Source organism: Rutidosis leptorrhynchoides, chromosome 3 (assembly GCF_046630445.1).
Source record: "Rutidosis leptorrhynchoides isolate AG116_Rl617_1_P2 chromosome 3, CSIRO_AGI_Rlap_v1, whole genome shotgun sequence".
Classification (NCBI taxonomy): Eukaryota; Viridiplantae; Streptophyta; class Magnoliopsida; order Asterales; family Asteraceae; genus Rutidosis; species Rutidosis leptorrhynchoides.
Genome location: NC_092335.1, coordinates 483,159,558 through 483,182,325, shown reverse-complemented (window position 1 = coordinate 483,182,325; position 22,768 = coordinate 483,159,558). Strand labels below are relative to the sequence as shown.

The 22,768-nt window shown below is 37.4% G+C and overlaps 1 non-coding gene across 1 annotated transcript; it reads right to left on the bottom strand.

Annotated features, from left to right (window-relative positions):
* Window positions 1-4,080: 4,080 nt before the first annotated feature.
* LOC139903423 (small nucleolar RNA R71) lies at window positions 4,081-4,187 on the bottom strand. The gene has a single exon (XR_011778243.1). It is a non-coding gene; the product is annotated as a small nucleolar RNA R71 (small nucleolar RNA).
* Between the last annotated feature and the right edge of the window lie 18,581 nt (window positions 4,188-22,768).

Genomic DNA, 22,768 nt, shown 5'->3' with positions numbered 1-22,768 from the left:
ATTTATTTAACATATTTTAACTTTCACTAGTTAGCAACTTAGGTCCCTCCCCACCAAAACATAGTTTAGGTGGTCCTTAACACTAACTAACCACCTCATTTTATATTGCATGAATAGTCCTTGTAACAAAACACATAACTTGAAATTTGGGATGTTACAACTCTCCCCCCGTTGAAATGTTCGTGTCCTCACGAACTATCCTTTTTATTCCTTGGTGAATTCAAAACCCTTATAAACTACATTTGAACCTTCACTGGTCCTTGCTCATAATTCAATACTCGTTGGTGCCAATTTCATTTTAATCGAATAAAGCTTCTAATAATCATAAGTCATCCTAATTATTAAGGCTTTTCATCATATTTGTTACCGTTTATACCTTTGTCCTCATAATTTCGAAATTCGTTTACTAACCTCTTTCAAATTCGTTAACTAAAGTACTTAGCTTTTACTTAATCTCATCTTAACATTGGTAATTTATTGTAGAATTTTGCGCACGTTGCTCCATCAATTACACACTAGGTGTTCTTTAGGCATACATTCGTTATATTCTGTCACCCTAAGTCTTAAATTTCCTGCGTTAAGTATTCTTTCCCCACGTAGCTTTCATTAGATATTTCAATTCACCCACTTTCTATCTCATTTTCTGTATTATTAGGCATCTATATCATAACCTTTATCAATAAAAATCCTCATAACAGAGAACTAGTCCTTAATACCAAACAAATCCTTATTTCTTTTCCAGAAAATTTCTCGTTACACCATGTACTCGCATCTTAATTCTCTTCTTTCAAGGTATTTAAACATGTTATCACTCTAAATTCTTCACTAGCTTCTCTTAATTTTTGCCAATTTACATAGATTTTACTTCCTTACGTACTTTTCGTGTCGACAACTCATGCCATCAACATTGATTATTCGCATCATCATCTCGAATCGTGTTTAGTATTAAACAAATAAAAAGACTTTATTCCCTTTATTCTCACCATTATTTCCATGTCGTAAACTTTTCGTATAATTGCACAATACATTCCATAAGTACCTTTCTCTTCTTAATTAAATTACATCCTTCACCAATCTTACACTTGTAAAATTCATCTTTCAAGTCTCTTCATAAGATCACACATTATATGACTCATTTGCTTAAATATTAAAATCTTCTAGAATCTCTTAATCTCTATTCGCGAATCTATACAAGAGCCCGCATTTACTCCCCACATATCACTTTTATATAAACTTACATACCTTTGAATCTTCCATAGGGTCTTTCTCAGTAAAATATTTCTACTAAAGTCTATAGAGTTACCATTATTTCAACCTTCATCTATCTCCATAAAGTTAACGATCTTATTATCACCATGATCAATTTTCCATTCTTATGATTCCTTCAACTCTGTATTTTCACATAGCCCTTTTTTCCCTTAACCACATTAACTAGAAACGGGGAATCTGACATGCCTCATGCAAAACCCATTAAATTCTTTTTGCTTATAAAATTTATCTAATTACTTGAACAAGCCTTCAATATTATCTAATATAATAATAGATCAAACGTACGCTATTTTCATTTTCATCATCAATTTCTACATCATATTCTCTGGCTAATGAATAGCCGAACCTACTTCTTTTTCAATACATAACCAGAACGTGTCTCAAGACTCATTGCTACTACGCCGATATTGCTAAATTACATCATATATATCTTTCGTAATATCGTGAGAAATACTCTCGAATCAAGGATAGTTAAGGCGGTTTCTACAAGTAATGCACGAAGGTATGTAAATTGTATCGAAAAGTGGTTTATAAAGAATTTTGATGAATTATGACCATTATATGAGTTGTGATATCATAATGGTTGATCCCGACACAAGTTATGGTCGAATTAGCGCTCTAAAATGATAAAAACAAGGCTTCAGATATGTTGGACTCCGTCCAAAATTGTTGGGACTCCGTCCAAATTAAGGGATATGAAAGAAAAACGAGATAGTAATCCTTAGTTCATCTGGACGCCGTCCAGAAATCTGGACGCCGTCCAGATCTTCACAATGGGACGCCGTCCAAGGAAGTGGGACGCCGTCCAGCCCTTTACAACTGGACGCCGTCCAGAATTTGGGACGCCGTCCAGTGGTAGGTTTCAGCCTACTTTTGACTTTTTGGGCCACTTTAACCACTTTAAAAATGAATGCTTGAGAGACCAGTTTGGCATATACGATCAGAGGAGTTCTAGGAACGTTTTGGAGAGCAAAATTGGAGAATTCCAAGCTCTTTGAAGAGGCTTAACATCCAAGAATCAAGATTCAACACCCTCTCCATTCAAGATTCATTCTCTAATAGGTTGATTTCTTGTTCTTAACAATGAATTCTACTTATCACTTGATTGCTCTGTTGTTTGTTAATATGATTGTTGGCTAAACTCTATAATGTTTGTCTAGATTAATAACTGAGGTATTGGATGTAATCTTATGGATTGAATGTATTTTGTGTGATAGTTTTAAGTTTGCTTCAAGAACATGCTCATTGATATTAAAAATCATTTGTAACTAGTTAATTGATATGTTGTTGATAAAGAGAACTCTTGTTGATTTATCATATTGATTTACAATCAGCTTGTCTTAGATTGATTGTTTACTAAACTGGACCAAAGTGTAAATTAGATTCAATTGGTTAGACGATATAGGGATGAATTGTATGCAACGAACGTTTGTACAATTATTGATAACTATGAACATAAAAGTCAAGTTTCAAGCCTTAGAACTAGTTAAGTTATCCGATTACAAATACAAGCACTATAGTGAGAAGGGAACCCTTGATCTTGTAATTGTGTTTGCGTGTTTACTTAAGAGAACTCTTGGTGAACCTATTAGATAACTTACACACATAATTATTCAATCGGGTTTTAATATCAAAACTTACATCCAATACCGAGGGTGAAAGATCTAGATGAACATTTCGTCTCTTTGATCTAAATCAAACTATCTTATTTTCTTTCTTTGCACTTGTTTTCATTATATAAACTTAAAAGACCAAAAATATTGTTTTTACTTTTAATCTTCTCTGATTTGGTTAATCATTAAATTGCCATAAAAACATAATATCTTGTACCTTTAAGTTTCATTTACTTAGTTAATCATAATATAATTTCTAATTCTAGTTTGACTAATACAACTGTCTTTGGAACGATACACGGAATTTATCATTTACTATACTACTACACGATTGGGTACACTGCCCGTTAGTGTGTAACAATCTTTAATCGGTATTTTTCCATACTATTTCATACAACAATTCATATACCACGTTTTGCACATCAAGTTTTTGGCGCCGCTGCCGGGGACAGTTTTCTGTCAAAATAGAATTATTAACTAATTTGTGACTAAGTAGTTTCTTAGTTCTTTTTAAATTATTAATAGTCTTTGATTTTTTTTTAAACTTATAGAATCGGTGCGTTTAATAGTTTTGTTAGTTGTGTGATTGACATATTTTAGGTTGCATATGCCACATACCCGAAGTTCAGATTCTCCATTACTTACACCGCTTACAGAACCTGATAGGAAGCTTGGTAGAATCCCAAAAGAAGTACTTGAACTTTTTGAATCTTCTTCAAAGCAAGAAACATTCGATTCAGATGCAAGTACAACCAAGCCACGATATTCTGAATTTGGTGAACCCGTTCATCATCCAAATTTTGAAATGGAAGGAGCAAGACCGGTGGTACCAAGACAATCAATGGCGGCAAAGATGATGGCAACCCGAACAGGACAAGGAAGTGCAATTACTCAGACACCTGGTGAGGTAAAATTTGAAATAAAAAGACCTATTCTCCAAATGATTAACAAAAGATGTCAATTTAGTGGTGGTCCAAATGAAGATGCAAACGAACATATTCGTCTTTTTCAAGAGATATGTCTTCTATTCAAGCTTCAACAGGACACTGATCAAGCCATAATTTTAAGACTTTTCCCATAGACACTCCACGGGGAAGCACGGAGTTGGTTGGATTCATTGCCCGAGGCTACGATAGAAACTTGGGATGGTATGTTGAAAAAATTTCTTAAGAAATATTTTCCAGCTTCTAAGTCCGCGAGACTCCAACAAGAAATTACCCAATTTTGTCAAAAGCCGATGGAAACCTTGTATGAAGCATGGAATCGATTTTCCAAAATACTAAGAGGTTGTCCAAACCATGGTTTGGATACCTTCCAAAAAGTTCAAATCTTTTACAAGGGTTGTGATGTTGCAACCCGAATTTCCATTGATCAAGCGGCAGGAGGTTCACTCATGGACAAAACTGAGCAAGACGCTTATGAGATAATCGAAAAGCAAGCCAAATATTCTCATGAATGGCATCAAGAAAGACCCATGACCCATCATGCTCAAGTCTCAAGCGCCGATGCTTATGATGACATTGGTTCTCTTAGCGTGAAGATAGATGGTGTTGCTCGAAACATGGAAAAGATCACCAAGGAAATCCATGGAATGAAGGTGGGGTGTGAATACTGTGGTGGTTTACATTTAGGAAAAGATTGTGATGCAGGTTTGACAATGGCTCAGAAAGAAGAAGTAGCTTTCATAAGCCAAAGGAATAACAACCAATTTCAAGGAAGAGCCCAATTTAACCGAAACTTCAATAACCCTTACAACCCTCAAGGTCAAAATTCCAATTTCCAACAAGGGTCAAGTAGTGGATTCCAACAACAAACTCCAGGTTTTTATCAAAAACCTCAACATGAAGAGAAAAAGTCAAATATGGAGAGTTTGTTGGAGAAGTTAATTGCATCGCAAACTCAACTTGTTACCAATATAAGCCAAACGAATGAGAAGAATGAGCAATAATTTAGAAACAAACAATCTTCCATTCAAGTATTGGAATAACAGATGAGTAATCTTGCTAAATTATTAAGCGAAAGAAAACTGGGGGAATTGCTAAGCAACACGCAATCTAATCCCCGAAACGAGCAAGCAAAAGCTATCACCACCCAAAGTGGAGTAACCTATGATCCACCAAGAATGCCAGAAGTCTCGAACTTTCATGTTCCATTAATGAAAGAGAATGAACCAGATAGTGTAAATGAACCGGAGAAGGAGAAGGAGCCAAAAAATGTGGTTGAAAGTGTTGACAATGAGCACACAGACGGTCAAGAAGACACGGTGCGAGTCAAACCGGTTGTTAAATCGTATCAACCACCACTCTCATTCCCAAGAAAACAAAGATTGGAGAAGTTCGAGGAAGAAAAATCAAGATTCATGGAGCTCATCAAGAAAGTTAACGTAAATTTACCTTTTATTGATGTTATTGCAGGAATTCCTAAATATGCTCGATTCTTGAAGGACATGCTCACCAACCGTAAGAAGATGGAAAGCGTTTCATCGGTCACTTTAAATGCTAGATGTTTAGCGCTGGTGTCCAACACACTTCCCGAAAAGCTTTAAGATCCGGGTTGTTTCACTATTCCATGTCTAATGGGTGACCTTGATTGTATGAGGGCATTAGCCGATTTGGGGGCTAGTATCAATTTGATTCCCTATTCGATTTACCTTAAATTAGCCCCCGGGGAACTCAAAACCACACGAATGGCTATTCAACTAACTGATCGCTCTATAAAATTTCCTCGAGGAATAATAGAGAATATGTTAGTTAAGACCGGGAATCTGATTTTTCCGGCAGACTTTGTGGTTTTAGACATGGAAGTTGATGACAGAATACCAATTATTTTGGGTCGACCATTTTTAAATACTGCTAGATGTGTCATTGATGTTTATGATCAGCAGTTGACCCTTAGAATTGGTGAAGCTAGTGTGACTTTTGCAATTGACAAGTCATTAAAACATCCTGAATCTTCAGATGATACTTGTTATTTTATGCAAAGCATAGATTTGCATTATGAGTTCTTGCAGGAATTTCCCGAATCGGATGAAACAGGTACATACGATTTGGCAAGTGGAGATGAAGAATTTCCTGAAGAAGAAATGGATGTGATGGTTACATTGATGGCAAATGGGTATGAACCAACTGATGAGGAGTTAGAACAACTGAACAATGATAGCGAGTACCGGAGTAAGCCCTCAATTGAGGAACCTCCAATTTTGGAGCTTAAGCCGCTCCCTGCTCATCTTGAGTACGCTTTCCTTCATGAGGATTCGAAGCTTCCGGTAATTATTTCCTCACTTCTTTCTAAACATGAAAAAGAACGTCTTGTTTCCTTGTTACAGGCCCACAAATCGGCCATTGCATGGAAAATTCATGTTATAAAAGGAATTAGTCCTTCTTATTGCACTCACAAGATCTTAATGGAAGAAAATTCCAAACCAGTGGTGCAACGTCAAAGGAGGCTAAATCCTCATATGCAAGATGTTGTCAAGAAGGAGATCATTAAATTGCTAGATGCAGGTCTAATCTACCCAATCTCAGACAGTCCATGGATAAGCCGGTCAATTGTGTTCCTAAAAAGGGTGGTATAACTGTTACCACCAATGATAAAGACGAGCTTATCACTACATGAACTGTTACGGGGTGGCGAGTTTGTATTGATTATCGTAAGTTAAACGATGCCACTAGAAAAGACCATTTTCCGCTACTATTCATTGATCAAATGTTAGAGAGACTAGCGGGAAATAGCTTTTATTGTTTCCTAGATGGTTTTTCGGGGTACTTTCAAATTCTCATCTCCCCCGAGGATCAAGAAAATACTACCTTCACGTGTCCCTATGGCACCTTTTCATACCGCCGAATGCCCTTTGGTCTATGTAATGCACCCGCAACATTTCAAAGGTGCATGATGACCATTTTCCATGATATGATTGAAGAATGCACGGAAGTGTTCATGGATGACTTTTCAGTCTTCGATGACACTTTCGATTCATGCCTTCTAAATTTGGAGAAAATGCTAATAAGGTGTGAGAAATCGAACTTAGTGCTAAACTGGGAGAAATGCCACTTTATGGTTAAAGAAGGCATTGTATTGGGGCACAAAATCTCAAGTGTTGGTATTCAGGTAGATCCAGCAAAGGTTGACGTCATTTCCAACCTTCCACCTCCTTCAAATGCGAAGGGTGTGAGAAGTTTTCTTGGGCATGCCGGGTTTTACCGGCGATTTATTAAGGATTTTTCAAAAATTGCAACGCCATTGAATAAACTTCTCGAAAAAGATGCACCCTTTGTTTTCACAAGTGAATGCACTAAGGCATTCAACATTTTAAAACAAAAACTTTTTAATGCACCAATAATCATAGCTCCAAATTGGTCATTACCATTCGAGCTAATGTGCGATGCATCGGATTTTGCAGTTGGTTCAGTTTTGGGCCAACGGGTTGAGAAACGTTTTCAACCCATTTATTATGCAATCAAGACTTTACAAGGAGCCTAATTGAACTACATAACAACGGAGAAAGAGCTCCTTGCTATCGTCTTTTCTTTTGACAAATTCCGATCATATCTTGTCCTATCAAAGACAATTGTCTTCACCGATCATTCGGCATTGAAATATCTTTTCTCTAAGCCGGATGTCAAACCTCGATTGCTAAGATGGGTCTTGCTCTTGCAAGAATTTGATATCGAGATTAAGGACAAGAAAGGTGCCAAAAATCTCGCGGCTGACCATCTTTCTAGACTTGAAAATCTCAATCTTAAAGTACTCCATGAATCGAGTATTAAAGATGATTTTCCTGATGAATACCTCATGCAAATAGAGAAGGTGGAAGACCCGTGGTATGTTGATTTTGCCAATTACATTGTTAGAGGGTACCTAGAAACCGGTTGGTCACATCAAAAAAGGAAGAAATTCTTTAGTGACCTAAAATACTATTTTTGGGAAGACCCTTATCTATTTAGGCGATGTGCAGATGTAGTTATTCGCAGGTGCATTTCGGGGAAGGAATGCACTCAAATTCTGCTTGATTGTCACCTTGGTCCTACGGGTGGGCACTTTGGACCCCAAATCACGGGGAGGAAAGTTTACGAGGCCGGTTTCTATTGGCCTACAATATTCAAAGATGCCTACACTGTTTGTAAGGCTTGTGATGCATGCCAACGGGCCGGTCAAATCACTAAATGGGATGAAATGCCTCAACAAAGCATCCAAGTATGCGAGGTGTTCGATGTGTGGGGAATTGACTTTATGTGGCCCTTTCCAAAGTCTCATTCTTATCTCTACATACTTGTTGCCATAGACTATGTTTCGAAATGGGCGGAGGCAAAACCTCTCCCAACAAATGATGGCCGAGTTGTAGTAACCTTTTTGATGGAACTTTTCTCAAGGTTTGGCACACCAAAAGCCCTTATCAGTGACCGAGGCACCCACTTTTGCAATAAGCAATTAGAAAAGGTGTTGAAAAGATATGGAATGATCCATAAAATTTCAACATCTTATCATCCCCAAATAAGTGGGCAGGTGGAGAATACCAATCGATCTTTAAAACGCATACTTGAAAAGACCGTTGGTGCAAATCCAAAAGAGAGGTCTGTTAAGTTAAACGATGCATTGTGGGCTTTTTGCACGGCCTACAAAACACCTATTGGAACCACTCCTTTCCGAATGGTATACAGGAAAGCATGCCATCTCCCTTTGGAGATTGAACACAAAGCGCATTGGGCGCTAAGGGCATGTAATTTGGATTACAAAGAGGCGGGTCGGTTACGTTTGACCCAATTGAATGGATTAGACGAGTTGAGGCTTGAAACCTATGAAAACTCTCTAATTTATAAAGAAAAGACCAAACAATGGCATGATAAGAGATTGAAAAATCCAAAGGAATTCATGGAAGGAGATCGTGTCCTTGTTTACAATGCCCATTTCAAATTATCACCAGGAAAACTCATGTCTAGATGGTCGGGACCATTTGTTGTTAGAAGAGTTTACCCTTATGGTACGATTGAAGTGGTGAACTGGAAGGGGGACATTTTTAAAGTGAATGGCCACCGGGTCAAACACTATGTCGATGGTCCCCTGGAAATCGAAGACGAGGTTAACCTCAACTTCGAGAACAAAGCTTAAATCAAAATGGGGACGAGTTGGGTGAACGACTCGTTAAAGAAAGTTCGCGCGTGTAAATAGTTTGAATTGAGTATTTTATGATTAGTGTGATTGTTTTTAATGTAAAAAATGATCTATGATGGTGATATAAACTTTTTTGTGTTAAAAATGGGAATTTTTATGAGTTTTATTAAAATTTTGAGCCACTAGACCAGTGAGACGCTTCATTTGACGCCGTTCAAATACAAAGAGTTTTCTAAAAAATAGGTCAGTAATTCTTAGTTCATCTAGAATCCGTCCTAAATTTTGGACGCCGTCCGGTTCTTAACGATGGGACGCCGTCCCGAAATTTGGACGCCGTCCAGTTCTTAACAATGGGACGCCGTCCAGATTCCTGACCTAGAAAAAAATAAACGCGTTTAAAGGCTTATCCACCCCAATTTTCAACCACAAAACACACTCCTCTCTATTTTTCTCTCCCACAAATGAACCAACTCTCAAAAACCCTAATTTCTTCTTTCAATTTCGTGATTTCTTCCTTCAAATCCAAGCTTGAATCATGTTTTCTAGGGTATTGCTACTCATTTTTCACACTTTTCTTTCTTGATTACTTGATTTGTATGCTTATATGTATGATTTGGTGAAAGATAAGTGTGGGGTGTTTGATTTGCATGATTTTTGCTTAGATTAACATGCCTTAGTTGTTTAATTACCCATTATGTCTTGATTTTGCAATAATTACATGTTTAATGGGTGTGTTCATGAATCTAGGGTTTGTATTGATTAAATCCGAAATTAGGGCCTTTACTTTAGACTTTTGGGTTTGTTTGTGATGTTTATGAAGATTGTGAATGCTTAATATGTTATTGGTGTTGTAGATGTCAATTTGGCCTGGTCGTAAATTGAATTTTCTTGAATTTCTAGCATGCTTTGGATTGTAATGTTCTTATGAAAGATGTATGCTTGATTTTCACATGTTTAGGCCTATTGAAGTGGATTGATGGTATGGCATGCTATAATGTAGTTGTGTTCTGGAAAGATAATGGTCATTATGAACTAAATTGTGATACTTGTGCTATGATTGTAATGGATATAATTTGCATACAAGTTCTACATGTTATGACCTAGATTTATGAACGCAACATGCTTGAGTCCTAAGTTGATGCTTAATTGTGAATTTTGCGATCCATATTTTTGAAAGTGTATTTGCGAGCTTATTTTGACTTTGGTTGACTTTGATTAAATATTTTGAAAACGTATGCTTTTGCTTATATGAATCACAATGCTTATGAACTTTGAATGGAATGACTAATTTCCCTTGCTACTCGGTTATGTTTTTAGCTAACACTAACACAACGGTTTCTATATTCTTTTGGTTTAGTGTTATTGTGTTTTGCAGGGACAATCTAGCCGAGGTGGACAATCGAAAAGAGGCAGAACATCAAGAAACGTTCCACCACCACCACAACAACATTATACATCATCTTCCGAAGAAGAAGATGAGGACCTAAATGATCCTCAAGTTTGGTTAAGAAAAATTCAGAACGACGAAGATTACGCAGAGACTTTTAATAGGATAAACACTAGGCCAATAAATACCACGTGGTATTTTATTTGGGCCCCATTGGATGAGGCGGGTTTGCACAACCATGTTTCCCGCATATTAGCCATTCCCTACGATAGGTTCATTTTCTACGTATGGGAGCACGTTTTTAGCATCCGCGAACAAATTTATCCGGTGTTATTAAAGGAATTTTACTCAACTTTAAGGTTTAATAACATGCGTGATCCTTTGTCAAATGAATTTCTTCGGTTTCGACTAGGGGGTGCAGATAGAGGGTTAAGCAGAGTTGGGTTATGTAGAGTGTTGGGCATTTTCGAGGATCTTAACGACAACCAATTGAGAAATTACTTGACAACTTCCGATTACCATGGTAGAGTTCCCTTTATTGAGATAGGTTTTTGGTGAAGAATTTGTGGGCCGAATGCATCTAGGCCATTTAAATCAAGTAGGCACTGATATAATGAAATTGCAAGCCCCGATGATAGACTTCTTCATCGACTTATCGCATGCACTTTCAATGCGAGAGTCGAGGGAAATGAAAAGGTTAAAACGTTAGATCTATGGATAATGGATCAAATAAAATGGGGTTGCTTTACGGATATTCCGGGGATGATAGGCAACTATTTTCTAGCCATCACCACCGAGACATGGAGAGAAAAGCCTCTTCTTGGGGGCCACTATATCACGAGGATTGTTTGTCACTTTAACATAGATTTCAGCCGATTGATGGAGTGTGATCACTCCATGAAAGCTATAAAGAAAGGTTCTTATGTAAATGCTGAGATTCTTATGTACGACGAAAATAGGCGTTTAGTGCCTTTCGTCGCAGGTGGAGCAAGTGGTAGTGGAGCAAATGTTCAACAGGAACAACAAGAGGAAGAGGAAGCAGAAATGGAAGCTCAAACTAATGTTCAGGATCAAGGGCCTTGGAATCCATCCCAAACTAGTTGGGATAATTTGGTTAATAGTGTGAACAACATGAGGTTGAGTCCGAATGAGCAGAGGACTCATAATGATCGTATGTGGGAAACTCAGCAGAGAATGGAGCAATGCCAGATTGCTCAAGTACATGATCAGGGGTGGAACAGTTATGGTATTGATTGTAATAACCATAACACCTAGTTATTTTATTCCAACCCCAATCAGTACTATGGGACAACACGCCTGACACCCACATACTACACTGATCCTCAAAACCCACCTCCTCATTACCCAATTTATGATTCTAACGCTGCGATGCAGGATGCCAGGAACAGGTTTGAGCAGCAATACTCGCAGGGACGCCAAAGCATAGATGGCTCAGGAAATTACTTTTGGCCGTATGATAACTGAAGGCCTGCGTGCCTATTATCATTTTGTTACATTACTTTGAGACTATTTATTTATTTCTTGTGGTGTGTTTTTAAACAATGTTTGGTTTGTAATATTAACTAATTTGAAAATGGTTGTGGTTGTAGAAGCACCATTATTTTTAGCATTATTTGTCTGGTTTGTTATTTTGTGCAGCGTGATTGAACTTCAAAGACTGGCATTAAGTTCAGCAACATTTGATATTATGATGTATGTTTGATGCTAATCGCGGAGTGGACGATGCTCTTATGCTGGCAGTAAGTTCAGCGGCATCTGTCTACATGTTCCACGATTTACAGGTTAAAAATTTTTAAAATTTCTACAATCACCCTATCACTTTGCCCTCTAATTTAATCTTTTTCTGATTTCATGCAATGAGGGCCTTGCATGATCTCAAGTGTGGGGTGGGAGATAGAAATTTATCGGGAATTCGCTTTACAAAAATTAAGGCATTTATGATTAAAATTTTCAAATTTTCAGGTAGCCTAAGAAACGAAAATTGTCCAAAAACCATGTTACATACATTGTGTTCTAAAAACTAGAAAAGAAATGTTGAGGTATGTTTTAAATTATTAATAGTGTTTGAAGTTGCACTATCATTCAATTATTTGGATGAAAATCCTACTAGTTTAGTAAAGCTAACTTGTAGGTCACTTGTACCAAAACGAGTGTAAACCGTTAGATAGCAGTGATTGCATAGCTTGGTCGGAAACTGGACCTCGTGCCAGATCAAAAACCTAAGGGCGGTCTTCATTGTTCAGAACCAGGGCAATGCATGCGCTCGACCACTTTGTATAACCCATAGGAGTAAAGTCTCCCAATCGACACACTTGCTGATTTATTTCAGAAGTTGTAGTCCAGACCAGTTGTAGGGTGACGAAAAATCTTGAAAAGTCATTGCTAACATCGACTGGAAATCTACCAGGCCTCAACATCAAACAGGGAAACTGGTAGTCAGACTTATCTCGATGAGGGAGATCTGTCTTGTCAAATGGGGAGCGCACCATGATACACAAAATATCTGTGATTGATCAGATCATCAGTGGATAACTTCCGGAAAGGTAAAATATCAGCTTTTAAGACTGATGAACCTCAATCTCCATGATTGATTTAACGGATTAGATGATTACCTCATGATTATCAATGATATCCGGACGTAATGTGTATCCTCCTAAGCACATTATTTTCTTACCAACATCTCGTGATATTAGGTACTATGGAAGGGATTGGCTTGACCAATAATGGAAAACCCGCACTCATTTTTCAAAATTCAGAAAATCTGACAAAATTGGAAAACATGCCTAGTGTAAAAACTAGCACTACATTTTCAAAAACATAAAACGTTTTCATAAGATCCTGATTTTCGTAGGATCAAAATTTTTCAGATACTTGGCTCTAATCTCCCAAAAATGTGTGCGTGTGTTCTCATTGTGTATATAGCGTGAGTGTGATTCCAATATAGGTGTGTTGTACTTAAAGCGTGTTTTCATATAGCGTGAGTTGCGTTTCAAATAAAAGTGTGTATTTCGTGTGCTTCGCATGATTTGTGTGATGTGTGTACTCTATGTTGTGTAAGTGTGTTTGATATTGTTCTACTTTGTAAGAAAGAATTACTTGAGGACAAGCAAGGTTTAAGTGTGGGGTGTTTTGATATTGCTAAATTACATTATATATATCTCTCGCAATATCGTGAGAAATACTCTCGAATCAAGGATAGTTAAGGCGGTTTCTACAAGTAATGCACGAAGGTATGTAAATTGTATCGGAAAGTGGTTTATAAAGAATTTTGATGAATTATGACCATTATATGAGTTGTGATATCATAATGGTTGATCCTGACACAAGTTATGGTCGAATTAGCGCTCTAAAATGATAAAACAAGGCTTCAGATATGTTGGACTCCGTCCAAAATTGTTGGGACTCCGTCCAAATTAAGGGATATGAAAGAAAAATGAGATAGTAATCCTTAGTTCATCTGGACGCCGTCCAAAAATTTGGACGCTGTCTAGATCTTCACAATGGGACGCCGTCCAAGGAAGTGGGACGCCGTCCAGACCTTTACAACTGGACGCCGTCCAGAATTTGGGACGCCGTCCAGTGGTAGGTTTCAGCCTACTTTTGACTTTTTGGGCCACTTTAACCACTTTAAAAATGAATGCTTGAGAGACCAGTTTGGCATATACGATCAGAGGAGTTCTAGGAACATTTTGGAGAGCAAAATTGGAGAATTCCAAGCTCTTTGAAGAGGCTTAACATCCAAGAATCAAGATTCAACACCTTCTCCATTCAAGATTCATTCTCTAATAGGTTGATTTCTTGTTCTTAACAATGAATTCTACTTATCACTTGATTGCTCTGTTGTTTGTTAATATGATTGTTGGCTAAACTCTATAATGTTTGTCTAGATTAATAGCTGAGGTATTCGATGTAATCTTATGGATTGAATGTATTTTGTGTGATAGTTTTAAGTTTGATTCAAGAACATGCTTATTGATGTTAAAAATCATTTGTAACTAGTTAATTGATATGTTGTTGATAAAGAGAACTCTTGTTGATTTATCATATTGATTTACAATCAGCTTGTCTTAGATTGATTGTTTACTAAACCGGACCAAGGGGGTAAATTAGATTCAATTGGTTAGACGATATAGGGATGAATTGTATGCAACGAACGTTTGTACAATTATTGATAACTATGAACATAGAAGTCAAGTTTCAAGCCTTAGAACTAGTTAAGTTATCCGATTACAAATACAAGAACTATAGTGAAAAGGGAACCCTTGATCTTGTAATTGTGTTTGCATGTTTACTTAAGAGAACTCTTGGTGAACCTATTAGATAACTTACACACATAATCATTCAATCGGGTTTTAATATCAAAACTTACATCCAATACCGAGGGTAAAAGATCTAGATGAACATTTCGTCTCTTTGATCTAAATCAAACTATCTTATTTGCTTTCTTTGCACTTGTTTTCATTATATAAACTTAAAAGACCAAAAATATTGTTTTTACTTTTAATCTTCTCTGATTTGGTTAATCGTTAAATAGCCATAAATACATAATATCTTGTACCTTTAAGTTTCATTTACTTAGTTAATCATAATATAGTTTCTAATTCTAGTTTGACTAATACAACTGTCTTTGGAACGATAGACGGAATTTATCATTTACTATACTACTACACGATCGGGTACACTGCCCGTTAGTGTGTAACAATCTTTAATCGGTATTTTTCCATACTATTTCATACAACAATTCATATACCACGTTTTGCACATCATACGCAAATGTAGCCTTAATACATATCTCATCATCTTCACGGGTAAGGAACCTTACTCTTTATTTTTATTTTTTCCACTATATAGTCAAAACTAACTTTACATTTTTGAGTTCGTACTAAACATCTGTGTCTTGTTCTCTGACTAATGACACTCATAACTCCTCTTATCGTCATCCCATATCACTGTTGCTTATATGTGATAACTTGTCATCGATTATTTTCCTTTCTATTCATAGCATGTTCCTTAACATGCTTTTCCACTTCCAATTACGCCCAACATTTTAAATATGGACTCGTATGTACCTTCAATGTGATAATCAACTATTCTTATATGTACCCATAAGGTTCAATCTATCATCTAGAGCTCATTTCAATGCCTATTTTCATGAATTCTCTTCAGATTATTCTCATGCGACTTTTCAGAGACGCCTCCTTCCATTCTCAAAATTCATTGCCATAACATAAAAATCTTCTCATTTCTCACATCTCTTTCGTGTCTTTACTCATTTCCATCATTAGGTACAGATAATACACATTTGTATATACACTTAATCTTCATTTTAAACATCGTATATCATGCACATCTTACTACTTAATCATAACCAAGTCTTAAGTACCATGATAGCTGGATTGCTCATTCTCATGCAAAATTTTACTCCCCATGCTTAGTTAGTTTTCTTAACTGTCTGCTAAGTCTTACATCATACTACACTCATTTGCTGTACCATATCTCTTCCTTTTTAGTATAAGAAGAACTACTCGTTTTCAGGCTTCTTACATTCTATCTTGTTCTTCTTGCATTTGTGTAGTCTTAAAGCTATGAAGATCCAAATATTTATAGTACCTTACAACTGGTTCAATCTTATCTATCACATCTTCCTCTCCTTCCAGGACCAAAGAGATCTCTTGCTCATGGCATTTCATCCTCAAAAGTAAGAAATTTGGTCCTCTTAACATTCTTACATTTACCTAAGGGAAACTCTTTCATTTCATTCAGTCCCTTCACTTGAAGGTTCATTGCTATAAATTTCCTTTGCAACACACTAACCCCACTCCAAGGGATCAAAATAATCTTTTACTCACTATAGTCACAACTATATAGTTTCGTTGCCTCTCCAATTAAAGGTTAAGGCCTATACGCGTTCATGTAGGAAGTCACACAAAACATGTGCAGGTGTAAAGGAAGGTACCTACCACATATCTCGTGACTCATTTACCCTTCTTCTACTCTAGATCGAGTTCGGGTCTCAGTTTAACCCGGACTGAGTTCACATTCCCTTCATACTTCCTTCTCTTTTTATGACTTCTTAATATTCTAAACGATTAGGGATGCTAAGCTCCGCCCCTAAATCCATTCTTTTCACGCTTCAGTATTACTTGAACCGCTTTCATGCTTTTCTCATTTTCGTTACATCGTTTTTATTCATCATAACTTAAGGGTACATTCATTATACTTTTGACAACTACTTTACATGACCGTTTCTATTCATGTGTTTGTTCAGTAACTTACATCATCCAATATAGAACTCGTGGTTACAAAAACCCAAGCGCACTCTTAGCATTAGCATAATCATAACCAAAACATAACCTGTCAACCCGCAAGTGTCTTTCTTGTATCGGATCCGGTCATACCACACCATAGACACAACTTACTAGGGATGACCTTAGATTGTGCCTAAGCTAAACACAATTCCATAGACATAAGGTCTAAACTCATCAAGATTAACATGGATGTAAGTTCAGGCTCACTAACATTATCATGGACGCAAGTCTAAGTTCATTAACTCTACCATGGACGCAAGTCCAAGCTCATTAACTTTACCATGGATCCAAGCTTACCATTATCAACATGGACACAAGTCCAAGCTTATCATCATCAACATGGACGCCAGTCCAAGCTAATCCTCATTGACATGGACACAAGTCCAAGCTAGTCATCATTGACATGGACACAAGTCCAAGCTAATCATCATTGACATGGATCCAAGCTTCATTACTTAGTGGTTTTAATCATCACCCTCTTGCACGGATGCAATCCGGGTGTACCAAACCACTCTCGTACATCACATCATAAGTGCATAGTTTTCTCGAAAATACTAACAAACTCATGCATAACACACATTCATTCTTCCCATTCCTTTCTTCTAGTTTCTAGCATCATATACAATCCTAAGGAACATGGCATAATACTTTAAACATTATCTATCATGCAAGTCATAAACCGCTTATTAAAACTAAGAGTTGGTTTAAGCCTAGATAACCCTACAGTGGATTATCTAAGTCCCTTAAACCATAGCTCTGATACCAACTTATAACGCCCTTAACCCGTACTAGAAATGACAAAGCATTTTTTTAAATAACTTCCAAGTAAACTTCCAGGTGACACTAAACTTTCAAACTTTCAGGTGACACCAAACTTTCAGGTGACGCTAAACTTTCAGGTGAAACTTTTGACCCATTTCCAAAGACTCATTTCGTCACCTGTCGTCTAACTAAAATACCGAATTTAACACTTGGTTCCAAAACATAACTTAAACATCCTCTATCTTAATACACTTTTGACCCTTGGAGTTAATAAGCGGTTATCATAAAGCTAGATTCAAATAAGAGACTTGCATACCACTTGCTAAGTGTCGAATGCTCCTCTAAAATCATGTCGTCCCATACCTTCTCGATGCATAAGAACCTAACAAACATTAACAACATAACGGGATAAGCAATACGCTTAGTGAGTTAATGGTAAGTAAATATCTTAAACTTAAAGCATAAACACAATCATAACGTAACCATAACCTTCCAACCCAAAGGTTTATTTCGTGTTTCGAACTTGATCATCTCGCATCCTAGGCATACGTCTAATCTTAGCACATGACATGTACATAGTTCAAGCTTAAAACATTATCATAGATGTGAATTCAAGCTTACACATAACATGGACATCGTCCAAGCTTACACTTAACATGGATATAAATCCAAGCTTACTCTTAACATGGACCCCGTCCAAACTTACACTTAACATGGATATAAATCCAAGCTTATCACGTTATATGGACATTGACATAAAGTCTAAGCTTTACACCTTGACATAGACACAAAGTCTAAGCTTTTCGCCTTATAATAGACATGAAGTCTAACTTATGATCATGGATTCCATGATCACCCTTGACCCGCCCATATTATCATGGAATAACTTATGATCATGGATTCCATGATCACCCTTGACCCTCCCATATTACCCCCATATAACTCACCTTTGCCACTTGTCGATTTGCATCCAAGTTTGATTCTTTTCCTTGATTTTCACCTAATACACAAAATGCTAATCTTGTCATTTCGCATTAATCATACTTTTACTTTAATCTTTACAATCATAACTAGATTAATCTCAACTAATTAACCTCATTTCATGCAAAATATAACTTACTAGTCTTTAACCTTCTTAATCTCCTTTTTACCATTAATAACTACTATATTAATTCATTACTCAACATAAACTCCTTATCCATAACATTTCTTGTTAAAATACAATTTTCACTTTCATTGAAGCATTTTATCAAACACCTTATGTGCATAAAGCCATATTCAACCATTTCATAATCTAAGAAATCACCTTTTCCATCATTCATCATCTATTAACTAGTTTATGCATAAACATATGCCATAACTGTAACAACCCAACCCAATATACAATCGAACACGCATAATAAATTTTTTTTTTTATTACAGGGGAGTGCGCCACGCTCACCACCTCAGGGTGCGCGGCGCGCACAGGTCTATTTTCAGTTCTGTCCGATTTTTCAATTTTTCAAATAAAGATCTCCCACTTCCTGACATATTTAGACGAAACGCTTTTCACAACATGTTCTAATATGAAAAACTCATACGATTCAAACATAAAATGAGTTTTACAAAACGGGGTCCACATCGGCCGTTTTACGAGTTTCATACAAAAGTTCGAGTTTCGTCCACACTAGTTTAAATTCCAAACGACACTATGAGCATAGTGTTTGGGGTTAAACTACCCATATCTCGGTCAAACTCCAAAAGCTATCACATCCCAAAAGCGTCCCCTATACAACAAGCGGGATCTCTAATCCAATCGAAGGCCCTTACCCTTGTCAACGCCGGAGCCTATAAAAAGAGAAACAACGAGAGCGTAAGCAAAGCTTAGTGAATGCAATAATTATACCCATATATATATAACATACCTACTTGCAATCACTTACACATATACCGCATACACGCTAGCAATACAATTAGCATACCATCTCAAGTACAAAGCTAATAATCTCCAACAAACCGCTACTAGCGTTATAAATAACATATAATCGGCATAATATAATATGCTACAAAACAATACACAACCATGGTTAACCATTCTCGCGTCATGGTGCTACCGGCTCTTTGGTTCACACCATACGCATTTGTCATGATGCTACCGGCTCTTTGGTTCACATCACAACTCGAGTCATACTCACGCTAGAGTGCTACCGGCTCTTTGGTTCACACTCTAACAATGCTAAGGTGCTACCGGCTCTTTGGTTCACACCCTAATAAATCGTGCTATAGCGCTACCGGCTCTTTGGTTCACACTATAACACACGTACTATGACGCTACCGGCTCTTTGGTTCACATCATAGCACGCTCGCACATACTATGGCACTACGGGCTCTTTGGTTCATACCATAGCATACAAATAAATACATTACATACATATGCATATAATCATTCCAGTCACTTTTAACGATTTGGTGACGGTTTTATACTTCCGCAAGCTTCAAAGCAAAGTACCTAATATAATAAGTACTTCAATCAACCCACATAACTAGTTGGACTAAATACCAACAATTTCACTTATGTGCATTTAATGACTTAAATGCATTAAATGCCCCATTTTCACCAAAACCACCCTTTAAGGGTCAAGACCATCATTAATCACTTAAAAGCTAGTGATTAAGGTCCAACAACATTAATCATTACACAATTAGGGTATTTCATACCCATATTTTCCAATTAGGTCAATCATTAGCCCTTTAACTAATTTAAAGTCAACACACCCATTTCGGGTTATCTACTAACCCATCTAACACCCATTTACTAATTAACTAGGTGTGCTAGCGATTAACTAACCAATTAGAACTCATAAACATCAATTAACCTTTTGAAATCCTAGGTTAGTTACCATTGAGTCTTTATGACTCCATTTTACCCAAGAACACCCAAAATCACCAAATATGGTTTTATGTTCATCACTAACTCAAACCCTAACCCTTACACAAAATTAAGGTAAGGAAATTAAAGTTAGAACGTACCACTACAACCAAAACGAAGCTAGAGATGAGATGAACAACTTTAATGCACGCGATTTGACCCGAAAGCAACTTCTTCCTCTTGGATTTAAGCTTTCTCACTCAAGAATCGAAGTCTCTCTCTAGATTTAAAGTAATAAGGATAAAGTAGTTGAAGATGGAGTTATGACTCCTCCCAAACAGATCTGGTAGCCTTTATCCCATCCACAAATGAAATTACCAAAATACCCATCAAAATATCTCATTAAAACAGCAAAAAAACCCGGCTACAGTAGGGAGTGCGCGGCGCGCTCCCTTTAGTGTGCGTGGCGCGCACTAAGCTCAGATCACCTTCTGACTTCTATTTAACTGCACAATCATTCTCACACTTTATGTACTCTATATACTCTGCTGTACAATGAAGATTAGGGTCTTACAACTCTCCCCCACTTGAATCGGAGCGCGTCCTCGCGATCCAAGCCGCTTGACAAGAGGGAAGATAAACCAACACGAATTCTTCGGGCTCCCAAGTAAACTCGGAACCCTTACTACGATGCCATTGAACTTTAAAAGTCCTAACCTCTTTATGTCTCCACCTTTTGACCTTCTCATCGAGTATGGCAATCGGCTTCTCAATATACTCTAACTTATTGTTTAGCTCGATTTCGTTCAAAGGCACCCATGATGAATCATCCGCAAGACACTTACGGAGATTGGAAACATGAAATGTATTATGGATCCTCGCAAGCTCTTCGGGTAATTCCAATCGATGCGCGACTTCACCAACACGAGCTAAAACCTTAAATGGCCCAATAAACCGAGGAGCTAACTTTCCCCGTTTTCGAAATCAAAAAATACCTTTCCATGGCGAAACTTTAAGAATCGCTTTGTCGCCCTCTTGGAACTCAATCATTCATCTATGCTTGTCTGCATGCGACTTTTGTCTATCTTGCGCCTTTTTCAAATGATCTCGAATTATATCGATCTTGCTATTCATTTCTAAAACCAAATCGGTACTCCCGATTTCTTTTTGACCAACTTCACCCCAACAAATCGGAGTTCGACACCTCCGCCCATAAAGCATCTCGTAAGGTGGCATCCCGATACTAGTATGATAACTATTATTGTACGAGAATTCCACCAAAGGTAAGTGCTCTTCCCAAATACTACCGAAATCAGTAATACACGCCCGCAACATATCCTCCAATGTTTGATTCGTACGTTCGGTTTGACCGTCCATTTAAGGATGATACGCCGTGCTCAATTTCAATTGTGTACCCATATCTTCATGAAACTTTTCCCAAAACCGAGATATAAAACGAGTATCTCGATCCGAAATAATAGATATAGGAACCCCATGTCGAGCGAATACCTCCTTGATAAAAAATTTAGCCAAGGTTTCCGATGATATCGCTTCTCTAATGGGAAGAAACAAGGCACTCTTCGTCAATTGATCAACTATCACCCAAATCGAATCGAATTGGGTTCTCGCCGTTTTAGGTAACTTTGTGATGAAATCCATGGTAATGTGCTCCCATTTCCACTTCGGGATTTCTAACGGTTGTAACTTACCATACGGCTTTTGGTGCTCGGCCTTAACTTGCAAACACGTGACGCATTGCTCAACATACTTTACAACATCACGTTTCATGCCCGGCCACCAATAATCTTTCCTTAAGTCAAGATACATTTTCGTCGCGCCCGGATGAATGGAATACTTTGACTTATGTGCTTCATCAATTTGCACTTGTCGATAATCACCCATCTTAGGCACCCACACTCTTCCTTGAAAAGACAACAAACCACGCGAGCCCATAGTAGTGAATTCCGATTGCCCCACAATTCGTTCCGTATGCTTGTTGTGAACGTAAGCTTCAATTTGAATCACACCAAGTTTTTCAAGAAAATCATTAGTAATAATCATACGTAACAATCCCAATCGTAACGCCGGGTGATGACTCTTTCGACTTAACGCATCCGCGACCACATTCGCCTTGCCCGGATGATAAAGTATCTCACAATCGTAGTCTTTCACCACATCCATCCATCTACGTTGACGATAATTCAAATCTCTTTGATCAAAAAGATGTTTCAAACTCTTGTGATCCGAATAAATTGTACACTTGACACCATACAAGTAATGGCGCCGAATTTTCAACGCATGAAGAACCGCCGCCAACTCAAGATCATGAGTCAGATATCTCGTCTCGTGTTCCTTTAATTGTCGAGAGGCATAAGCGATGACTTTACCCCTTTGCATTAGAACACAACCGAGCCCATTTAAAGAAGCATCACAATAGACCGTCATGTCTTCC